Source organism: Ammodytes marinus (assembly GCF_949987685.1).
Source record: "Ammodytes marinus genome assembly, chromosome: 7".
Classification (NCBI taxonomy): Eukaryota; Metazoa; Chordata; class Actinopteri; order Uranoscopiformes; family Ammodytidae; genus Ammodytes; species Ammodytes marinus.
This window is the reverse complement of record NC_137211.1, coordinates 30,071,244-30,082,870: the sequence shown is the minus strand read 5'-3', so window position 1 is coordinate 30,082,870 and position 11,627 is coordinate 30,071,244. Positions and strand designations below refer to the sequence as shown.

Genomic DNA, 11,627 nt, shown 5'->3' with positions numbered 1-11,627 from the left:
CTGAGTGGCTGTATTGAGACCCTTTTCATTTCTTCTATATATCATTCATATATTTATTCATGTTTTAATCAAAATGTAGCTTCTGGTGGTATGATGTATTCATTAAGACTGTCTCAGTGAAGTCATCTCATTGTGTCAAAAGAAGTGTCATCATGAGCCAGTGTTCATTCTGCATTAGGCAGTCTGAAAGTGTTTAGAGGCAAGGCACTGACCTTTTCACCATGTGGAACAGCAACTCTCTTTCTTTCCTTTACGGGTTCACCACCTTTATTTCTTCTCAAATTCCATCTCTTTTATCCCTTATCTTCTGTTCCCCCCTCCCCTCCCTTGAAGCCACACAGTACACACACACACACACACACACACACACACACACATAGAGACACTAGGTCTGTGATGTATTGCCATTGCACAGGGGGATTGTGCGTGGTGGCTTGCCTCATTGATAATCATTAGTGGTTTGTGTTGGGCTGCAGATGAACAGAAGGTGAATATAGATATGTGGATCAGCGTTAGCCTTCGCGGCGCTGCTAATTGGAGGATGAATCACCACCACCATGAGAGAGTGTTAGATGGTAACCTCGCTGCTAAGGCACTGTTTGCACACATACAGAAAAAACTTTTACACACACATTCTCACATGTGCGCACACATACACATGCACACACACACTCACACACATTCTCACATGTGCGAACATATACACATGCACGCACACACACACGCACACACACACACTTGCACACACACACACACACACACACACACTCATAGCATCATTGCTCAAAGCATGCAATGCAAACCTCGCCCAGCCATCCCTATATAGGTTTCCCTTTCTGATCTCTTAGCCAATCAGCTCTCTCCTCTTGTTCACCCACTCCCTCATCATCCCTTCAACAAGTCAATTAGCAGGAGCCAGACACCCTGTTCCCTTTGTCTCTCAGCTCAGGGTGTCAGAGCTACAGCTGTTGGTTCCATTGTTGCTGCTTTGCCGGAGCTATAGGCTTGTTTCTCTGCTCTGCTCTGCCCAGCTCAGAGGCTCTGGGGCTGGCATAGAGCAAGCTTCCATTCTCCCCTCCCATGGGGAAAACTGCCTGCCACTGATAGACTTGGCTTTCTGTGTGTGTGTGTGTGTGTGTGTGTGTGTGTGTGTGTGTGTGTGTGTGTGTGTGTGTGTGTGTGTGTGTGTGTGTGTGTGTGTGTGTGTGTGTGTGTGTGTGTGTGTGTGTGTGTGTGTGTGTGTGTGTGTGTGTGTGTGTGTGTGTGTGTGTGTGTGTGTGTTAATTATTCAGCGTGTATTAAAGCTTAAAGATGCATCTTCTCCAGATGCCTCTCTGATGGTTGGCGTGTTTAATGTAGGGAGACAGATGAGATGAGAAGTGAAAGGTTGGAGGATCCACACAAAGTAATGGGAGGAGGAGGAGTGTGGCAGTGGCCTAGTTGTTGCACAAGGAGCAAGCTTGCTAAAACAACCAGGGGCTTCATTTATCAAGCTATATTTGCACACTGCACAGAGGAAATTATAAAAGTTGCCTTCAGTTAAAAAAAAGGAATGCAATTTGTAAAACTGTGAGTGCACTCTCCATCATGAATGTTTCCCGTCAACATGTCTGAGTCACTCTGTCATTGTGAGAAGGAACTGTCCCCCACCTGGCCCATTCACTTTCACAGTTAACAATAGCTGTATCCCATTACAGAGACCGCATCCTTGGAAGGACGCGGTCTCGCGGTCTATGAAGGCTATAGCCTGTGAAGGCCGATTCCAAGGCCGATTCCAAGGCCAACGAGCGTTGTTAAACGAGACGGTCTCCGCAGGTCTCCGTTTCGCTCTGTTTACGAGGATTTCCAGTTTGCGTAACAAGCCGTTACCTTGCGTGACGACTCGCCACTCCTGTGCTGCCTAGCAACCCTGATTGCTGCCAACGGAAACAGCCTTGTCAACGGAGGAAAAAAGAAAAAGAAGTTGCCTACCAGACGAAAAGAAAAAAAAGTACAAGAAAAAAAAGGAAGATAAAAGTTAAGAAGATGGAGCAACACGTTGCTGTTTTGTTATTTTTAATTTTATTTTATGCCATCTCTGAAAAAAACGCAATGAATCTTGGGATATGTTGGGCCTTCAAAACCGTGAAACGAAGGCTGCATTTCTCGGCCGCATATGAGGAGCCTTGCAAGGAGCCTTGCAAATGGAACAACCTTTGCGCGCCGCTATGAAGCAATCGGTCTTCAAATGCAGCCTTCGTAGACCGCAACCCCTGTATTGAGATTCACCCCTTGTGTTTTGTGAATGAAGGCCACATTGTTTTTCAAGCACTAGTCAATTTTGATTTGTGTGGATTTTTGCTTACATTTTGTGATTAAAAGAGATGCATATTTACGCATAATTAGTTTGATGTTTCCAGTAACAACTGGCAAAGTTAAATGATGATATGTATAGGTTGAAAAATGTACTAAAAAATGTAATAAAATCCAATTATATTACGTATGATAATGCTTCTGAAAGTTCTGTTAAGATTAAGCGTAGGTTTATTAAACAGAATACAAATTGAGGAGATATCATGAGACCATGGGGTGTGTGTGTGTGTGTGTGTGTGTGTGTGTGTGTGTGTGTGGGGGGGGGTGTTTTCTCCCTCCAAAGGAAGGTCAGAGGTGGTTGAAAGACGCCTCATTAAGTTTGTGTCAGGCTGCTCATTTTTAATGTAATTGCAGATGGGACCGTGCATTTTTTTCCTAAATAGCTTGAGGCAAATTTGCGTACAAGCTTTGTGAAATTAGAATGGGTTGAACATGTTGTTTTTAGTCAGCATACTTAAACAACAAGCCTCGGGGCAAAGATTAAAACATTTGATACAAAGGAAGGCGGAAGTGGAGAAAGACACTGGTGAAGTGAGAGGAGCTAATATGGAAGTATATGTGTGTCATCGGATTTTGAAAATAAAAAGCCATTGAATTTTAAGCACTGAATATTTATGCATTGAAATAAATTATCTGAATAGTTTGCCTCTGACTTTAACTCATTACATTTTAAATAACACATTTTCACCTTTATTTTACAATGTTCTCAAATTCAAAATCAAATATTCAACATGCCAAATTCAACTGCAAAATCCCATGTATGAAATTCAGAGAGACAATGCTCACATGCATTAGGTACAACGTATAGATATCATTATGGAACTTTGCCTGTTGATTACTTCACATTAAAACAACAATGTATTTTATTTCAATCAGAAACGTTGTGTTTGTGTAGAATAGATTATGTGTAACTTTGCTTATCTTTAAAACCCAAACATGTCTGGATATATGTACGATCAAAGATTACCTGACAAGGCATTTGTTTTGGGCTATACGCAATGCTAAAGCATGGACACATTTCATTCAAAGGTATAACGTTGTGATGGGTAGCCCTGGGGTTACATTGGTTTCATCTTTGACAGATCGGCAGAGAAAAAAGATATCTTAGAGGACAAAAGAAGTCAAACTAATTATCTGGCAACAAACCTCCAGACACAGTCACAATTAAACACGCAAAAGCATCATCACATTTGATTTGTGTTATAACTGAGTAAGTTATAATGAAGCCACAGAATGGACTTCCTGTCAGTGACTGCAGTTAACAGTCCCCTCCCTCGTCCCTACGTCACCACATTAATGCACTGCGGTCTTCAAGCAGCAAGTTATCTAGCATCATCTCAGATCCATAAGTGTGATAATGTCAGAATCTCAGTTCATCCCAGTGTGTGAACTCGGTCTGTGTTTTATGTATTCGTGGCGTCACCTTGTCTCGCTCCATATCCCCTAATACAAGAGTGGGTGGACACTCCAAAAGCCTTCTAACACTAGTTCAAAATAGATGAAAAGATCTTTCAGTTGAAATGGCATAAAGATGAGGCCCACAAACTATCATGAAAGATGAAATAGTTCTCGTAAAAAGAGAAGCAAGCCCCGGTGAATTTGTTGTGAGGTTTTAGCATTGTTGAAACCTATAGGAAGCGGGATACTTTGGGACTAAGGACTCATTCTGTTGTCCCTAAGACAAACACATGGGCTGTATTCGGAAAGCCATACTAACATCCTCCCTCCTACATACTCAACATCTATATACTGTACTACATACTGACTACTTAAAGATCGATTGTGTATGCGAGGTGCGTCGAAACATTCACACTGAAGTATACTCAAGCAATGAAGAATTTCTTATTATTATTCTTATAAGATTCCGGCTGTTTAGACGCTGTTTAGCGTATTGCCACCCTCCACAGGTTAGATATAGAACTAGATTTTCACATACAGTTCTGTGTTGTGCAGGAAATGCAGAATTGTTAATAAAGAATATAAAAAAAAAACTTCCCTGTCGTTTGAAAAGACGCAATGCATTGTGGGGTGGTTGAGGAGGAAAAGTATCCAATCGATCCATACCCAAAATCTTCCAGGAAGTTAGTACTCATCCGGGCATTTCTTGCCTACCCAAACTCGCTTACACAACCGCCACATACTCAAGTTGACGTCAAAATGAGTATGAGTAGGACGTTAGTATGGCTTTCCGAACACAGCCCTGAAGTTAGAACACAAAATACATGGAGGCAGATGGTGGTAGAAGTTTTTTCTACTGACCTTGAAAGGTTGGCTGATTCTTTAGGTGGGTCACAGAAAAAGCTCTTATTAATTCACTGGGTCATGGTCTTAAAATGGGTTTCTGCTTGGTTCCCACATGACTAAAAAGTACTTTGTCATTTTCTACACGCGCACGAGAAGTAACACAATTCATCACGTTCTCATCCTATACAGGCTGGATAAAGGAGGCTGTATTTAGTGAGGCCTTCCTGAATAGCTTCTGGTTATCTGTCAGTTATCTACTGTGTCACCCTCAGAAATACACACGCACACACACACACACACACACACACACACACACACACACACACCCACACACATACACTCACTCTCTCTCTCACACAGACACACACAAACACACAGACACACACACACACTCACAAACAGTGTGTATTTTTAGAGTCTCTCATTGATCCACTAGCCGATGCTTATCAGCTACATCCTCCTCTCTGACCATACAGAGCCGATAGCACACAGATACACACAATCACGTTTGGTCATCAGAGATACTAGACGAGGGCCACAGCTAATAGACCAGTGTGCCATGAAGAGCTGTGTATAGAGTCCATGGAGCAGGCTCCTTCTTCCCAGCAGGCATGCTATCTTTTACCGTAGCTTGATTGCTTACTAAGGGCTTGATTGCTTGAACTGTAGATCAAATGCAGACATGGTTCAATCGTATTAGAAAACGTACAGTACATATCACAAGATTGCCTTTGGTTTTTGGACCACATAAAGCCGTTGTTAATTTTTTTTTAAAGATATTTAAATCACACATCAAAGTGGCCTTTTCAATGACGTTCAATGCACTATGCAGTTTCAGGGTAGGGAGATTTGTTAACATGTGCAGAGCCTGCAGACAAAATGTATTATTTCTACATGTAATTCTTAGTAGTGAATAATTATCTGATCATAAATCAAAACTAAATTATTTTGAGGAACCTGGAACCAAACTAGAATATGGTTGTTAACAACACTGTGGGCCATGCTGCTGTAAACAACAACAACAGTGAAACAGTAGCTTTTCAGGAAGCTTTCTAACTTCAAACAGTGTTCCAGGGATCAGTGATATTTTTCTTCAGCTTTAACACATTCCAACAAAACAGTAAATGATTCTTACAGATCGTTACAGTATATTGGCTAAAACACTGGCCTATCATTTATGAGCACAATCCTCCATTTGAAAAGAAAGGGATGCATTATGTTTGTGCTTTATTTGGAAGCAAGCGAACAAGAGCAGACGTTTTAATGAGTGTCTATGGCCACACATCTGAACAAATGAAGGACCTACACAGAAACTTCTCATCTGTGAAAACACCATAGCATACCATTCATCAGCAAAGATTAAAACAATCGAAAGGCAGCGCCGGGCTGTTCTAAGCACACCAACACTGAATCAATATCTGGACCGAGAGAGAGTTACACTCAATTAACCTTGGTCATTGGTCATTGGCTGACAAAAGGCCAACAGGTCTTTTTACAATGCTGACAGAAACAATATCGCACATTCTCATGTACATAGTAAAGCAGTCTGTGAGCTGGGCACAATCCACATATCAAACCTTATTGTTATTATGCAAGCAGCAGTAAGGCCCACTAGTGTATCGTACTACCATCCCAGCCGCTGTGTTGATGGATATCACTTTATGGTGAATGGACTTGACTTAAATAGCGCTTTCTAGCTGATATTCTCAGCCCCAAAGCGCTTTAAATCGGGAGCAATTTGCGGTTCAGTGTCTTGCCCAGGGACACTTCGACATGTGGCGGGTAGGCGGGGGATCGAACCTCCGACCTATGTTTTTTTTTTTACATAGAGATCTACAGCGCTCAGTGTAGCATAGGCAGCCACAAGGGAGGCTGTGTTATTGTACGGTGCATGCTGCCACTATAGCATAGAACTCGCTGGGCTCTTGTGATCTATTAGGTTGAACAGCTCCGCCCCGCTTTGACCTGTCTTCTGTTGTTTTTCTATTGGGTTAAAGGAGACAGACACTGAGAGATAAAAACAGAAGAAAACACATGTTGATGAAGAGTGGGAGAAATAGACTTGAGGAGGAAGGACGTGTCTGAATAGCAGAAAATGTTTTTTTTTGGGGGGGGAGATCTATAGATACAGCCTTATGACCTGTCTGTGTGCTGATTGAATGGGGAGATCTGTAGGGGATTGCTAGCGTGACCCATAGAATTTTATTGTGGTGCTGTGTGTAGATTGTGTGTGTGTCTGTGTGTGTGTGTGTGTGTGTGTATGTGTGTGTGTGTGTGTGTGTGTGTGTGTGTGTGTGTGTGTGTGTGTGTGTGTGTGTGTGTGTGTGTGTGTGTGTGTGTGTGTGTGTGTGTGTGTGTGTGTGTGTGTGTGTGTGTGTGTGTGTGTTACTCTTGGTTAGATTGATCCTCTAAGGGCATAACTGTATTAGTGTCTCAAACTGAGACATTGCTCTACGGATGACTCTTATTTTCTTCTCTCCTGGGAGATGTGGTCATCATATTAGGTATTTTTATTTTCTTCCCCTGTGTGTGTGTGTGTGTGTGTGTGTGTGTGTGTGTGTGTGTGTGTGTGTCAGCCCTGGTCGATGAGGGTCTCGCCCCCTCTTCTCTGAAACGGTTCATTGGACTGTAACGCTAATCCGTTGGGACGCACCACACCGCGGTGACCCCCCCTGACACACACACACACAAACACACACACACACACACACACACTTCCTCATCCATCATACTCTGAGGTTGTCAGCGCTGCGGTGGGGGTGTCCTCATGGGTGACTGCCGGCAGCCAATCGGAGCTCCTTCCTCTGTGACATCACCATAAAATGTCTTCATCCTGATAGAGAAGAATTAGGTGCTTTAGGTGTGTAACAACCAGATAGAAATGAAGTCAATCTCATGTTTTTTTTTCTCATAATATATTGCTAACAGAAATATATGATTTGATTCCCTTTGCAAACTGTTTTTTGTTTTAAGCATCAGAATATTAAAAATCACTTACATCCCCCTGTCTCCACATAGAAGTATAATGTGTGTTTTTCCTTCAGTACATTTACATTCAGTTAAGAGGAGCCATGGTTATAGGTCATTTAATTGGACTACTGTCCTTGTCATAGTACAGTATATACAGTAAACAGAGGAGGGGAATGGATCTGTTGACCAAAGTGTCCAACTCTGCTACGATAGGTGGCGATATGCCCCCCTTTCCACTTGTTATTGGACCCTTTTCTGGTTGAGCTAAATTGTTAGCGTACGGCTAACTTGTTAGCGAGCAGCTACCGGTAAGCAGAAGTTAAAATGGTACCATGTCAAGCGGTGGTATTACCTCACAGCTCTGTACATTGTGCTGTACGCGCGCTCAGCTTTTATTTTTCTTGGTTGGTTCTTCTTCTTCTGTTAGCATTGAATGCTGTTGGACTTGCTGGTCAAAGGTCCAGGCAGACACTGTGGAGCATGCTCAGAGCGCCTAGGCCCGTTAAGGTCTGATTGACTGTATACATGCAGGAGCAGCTCCACTCCCAATCACTTCATCTGGGTGAGTTAGCTCCAGTTAAAGACATTCCATTTAGTACGTTTTCAGTCAGACTAAATGGTTAACATTTATATCATACAAAAGTACGGTTTCAGTCGGACTAGCGCATAAAAGGTTTTTCCCTAATTCAAACATACTGCTTATTTCAGTCTCTTTTCCCTGTTTGATTTGATGTCCTTCTCAAAGTCCTTTCCCCTCAAACATTGTGCCAGTGTCTTTTTAATGAAGTGTTAGAGGAAAAGTCAACAAGAAAATCCAAAAAAGAGCATCCCATCCAGCATAAGCACATAGCTGCAGGCATCAATAACTGGCCCAATAAACAGCAGAGCATGGTAGAAAGCAGAGGAGGGGGGAGGGGTGTCAGATGTGACAGCTGAGGATGATGTATGGAAGGAGTAAACTGTCAAGAAAGACTTGAGAAGAGAGGTGTTGTTAGGATCTAAAAAGAGATATATCGGGGTGCTCCGGTGGCGTAGTGGATAGAGCCCGTACCATATCGGCTCTGGCCTTCGTTGCAGTGGTCGCGGGTTCAAATCCGACCGGTGGACCTTTACTGCAGGTCATCCCCCCTTTCTCTCTGTCTCCCCATTTCAACTCTGTACTATCTAATAAAGCTTGAAAATGATGAAAAATAATCTTAAAAAGATAATATATCGCTGGTTGAGTTGTGGGGACATGAACATGACCTAGGGTGCAACTGGTCAATTTCAAACATGGTGGTTTTTTAATGATATGACAGTTTAAAGATTGGGGGCATATAATTGGTATAATTGGTCGAAATTCTCTTTTTCACTTTGCTGATTTAAACCATGTCTTTCGATTTTTTTCTACTACAACTGGTAAACACATGTGCTTTGAATGAGATACTGTGGGACAGAAATGCCCAACAACTACACACTTGTCATCTCGGTTTGCATACCAACATTTCAAGGTGTGCCATTCCATACTGTATATTTATTTTATTTTATTTTATTTTATTTAACCTTTATTTAACCGGGAGAAAAACCTATTGAGATTGACCTGGCCAAGACAGGCAGCAACACAATGCACAACAGTTACAGACAAACAGTTACAGACAAACACACAGGGACCAAATTAAAATAGAGCTAAAAATAAAGCAAAGCAATTCACACTGCAACAATTTGAATAGACCCATTTATGTAACCATAATCAAACAATAGTATACATAAGTCAAAAATCATATTTGATATTCAAAAGTAAAACTTGTTTTTTTCAGTTAAAAATGGACACCGTATAAATAAACACAAAGAAAACATATTAGGCTCATAAAAATGTTGCTTGAGGTACAGTGGGTTTAGGTCTACATATCGTAAGAAGAGGCCAAGCTAATGGAGATTGTATATTGGTAGTGAGGAAGACGTTTTATTTTCTTGATAGATTACTTTCCCATCTTTGAACACAGTGTGTGTGTGTTGTGCCCCAAGGCTTCTGTAAAACCTCCCCACAGGCCCTAAGACTGCACCGGCCCCCTGCTCACAGCCACAGGCCAAGATTTAAGCTTTTGATCAGTGTGTGAGGAGAACCAGTGTGTGTACTTGGTGGATATCATGTGCGTTTTGGCAAATAGTTTGGATACAAATAAGCTGTGTGTGTGTGTGTCTGTCTGTCTGTCTGTCTGTCTGTCTGTCTGTCTGTCTGTCTGTCTGTCTGTCTGTCTGTCTGTCTGTCTGTCTGTCTGTCTGTCTGTCTGTGTGTTCGTGTGTGTGGTGACCTCGACTCTCATCCCACACTTTAGCCTTTCTTAACCAGTGGTTTGTCCCTGCATCTCTTTTCATCATCGCGTCACACTGCAGTGAATGTACTGCCTCTTTTTTAAAGTCTTATATCATAAGTCAGGTTGTATTGTGTCCTAAAGGCAACATGGAACCATAGAGGGGTTAAATCACACCTCGGTCGGTTGTCGTACTTGGAAGTTTCCAGTTAGCATCCTTAGCTGGGATGAAAGCAGTACGCTATGGAGCTGTGTGGGTCTGTGTGGAAAACAGGCCGCTCTTAAAGGTGTACTGTGTAATATCCAAAAATGTAGTGGCAAATAGGTGAAAGTTCTATACAACACTCCCTTGCTAACCCCTTTCCTTTTTGAATTATAACAGAAGCTACAGTGGACTTTAAGGACAAGAAGCTAGTTACTTAAAATGACATCATCCACCACTGCCTCAAGTCTTTCCACAATATCAAGTGATGAGGTGAAGATGTATTTATTTATTTAGTCTATATTACTTATTATTCGCCTTCCAACAGGTGCAGTTCCCCAGGACAACCATCAAAATGCCAATCAATTCTTCACACTGCACCTTTAAGAAACAAAGGTTTCCCGAAACTAGACCGACTGTTTGAGGCAGAAAAAGAGAACAAAGATACAGAGAAAGTAAAAAAGGAGGATCAAGTGTAAGAGAGAGAGAGAGAGATAAAAGAAAGAAAGGAGTGGAGTGAGAGCGAGGGATTAGAGTAATCCCCCAGGTAAAGAGATGTTGTGTCTCATTGTGTAGAACTGCTCCGCTATCTGATGCAGACTCCACTGTGACACCTGTCACCACTCCTAATGAAACATCTCCCACAATCCTTTGCTTCACAAGCCTTTGTTCTTGCCTGCCCTCTTTTGTATGTGTGTGCGTGCATGGGTGTGCATGTGTGTCTTTGTGGGTGTGTGTGTGTGTGTGTGTGTGTGTGTGTGTGTGTGTGTGTGCGTGCGTGCGTGCGTGTGTGCGTCCATGTGTGTCTTTGTGTATATGTGTGTTCACGTGTGTGCATATGAATGGGACCAGAGTGGGACAGATGTGAAGTGGTGGCTGTGTGTGTGTGTGTGTGTGTGTGTGTGTGTGTGTGTGTGTTTAGACACTATATACGCACGCAAACAAACACACACACACATTTTCAAACACACTGGTTCCTGTTTCCTTCCTGGTCTCCTGTAGTCCTGTGTTTTATTGGACTAGAGGCAGTTGATTAGCGCTCTGTCGCCATCTGTGAACACTTTAAACTTTGGACTGTCAGCCTCACACTAATTGACAATCTGCTTCACTGGACTCACTGGCACCACGTTGATCTTTTCCCTGTCCTCTCTTTCCACATTTCTTTCCTTCTCTTCCGTCTCTCTCTCTCTCTGCTACATCACCTCGTTCATTTGGTGTGACTGTGTGTGAATTTGCCAACAGGCTGCCCCTGACTATTGGTTATGACGTGCTTTCACATTAGCCAACTGTTGTCATAAAGTGGATCAAGACAGTTGGCAGCCACATGAGTTAAGTTACTGTGATGTTATGATAATCAGTTATAATTAGGCTAATGTATAGCCTACTTCCTAGATAAAAAGGCAACCACAAACTGTTTCAGTTGTTGTTTCTCCTGCCACAAAATGAACCTGGACCTACAGCAGTTAGAAAGAAGAAAATCCATGTGCCATCACTGAAGGCTTACCTCATGTAGATGCGCCGACACTGTTGTTGTTAACATATCACGCAGTATAGCTTTAAGTTCATAA

At 42.3% G+C, this 11,627-nt stretch overlaps 1 protein-coding gene across 1 annotated transcript in view; it reads left to right on the top strand.

Moving 5' to 3' along the window:
• Positions 1-11,627, top strand: part of LOC307253425 (plexin-A1-like) — a gene marked incomplete at its 5' end in the record, with an annotated part of 248,245 nt that overhangs the window by 129,919 nt on the left and 106,699 nt on the right. The gene's annotated exons all lie outside the window — the stretch shown is intronic.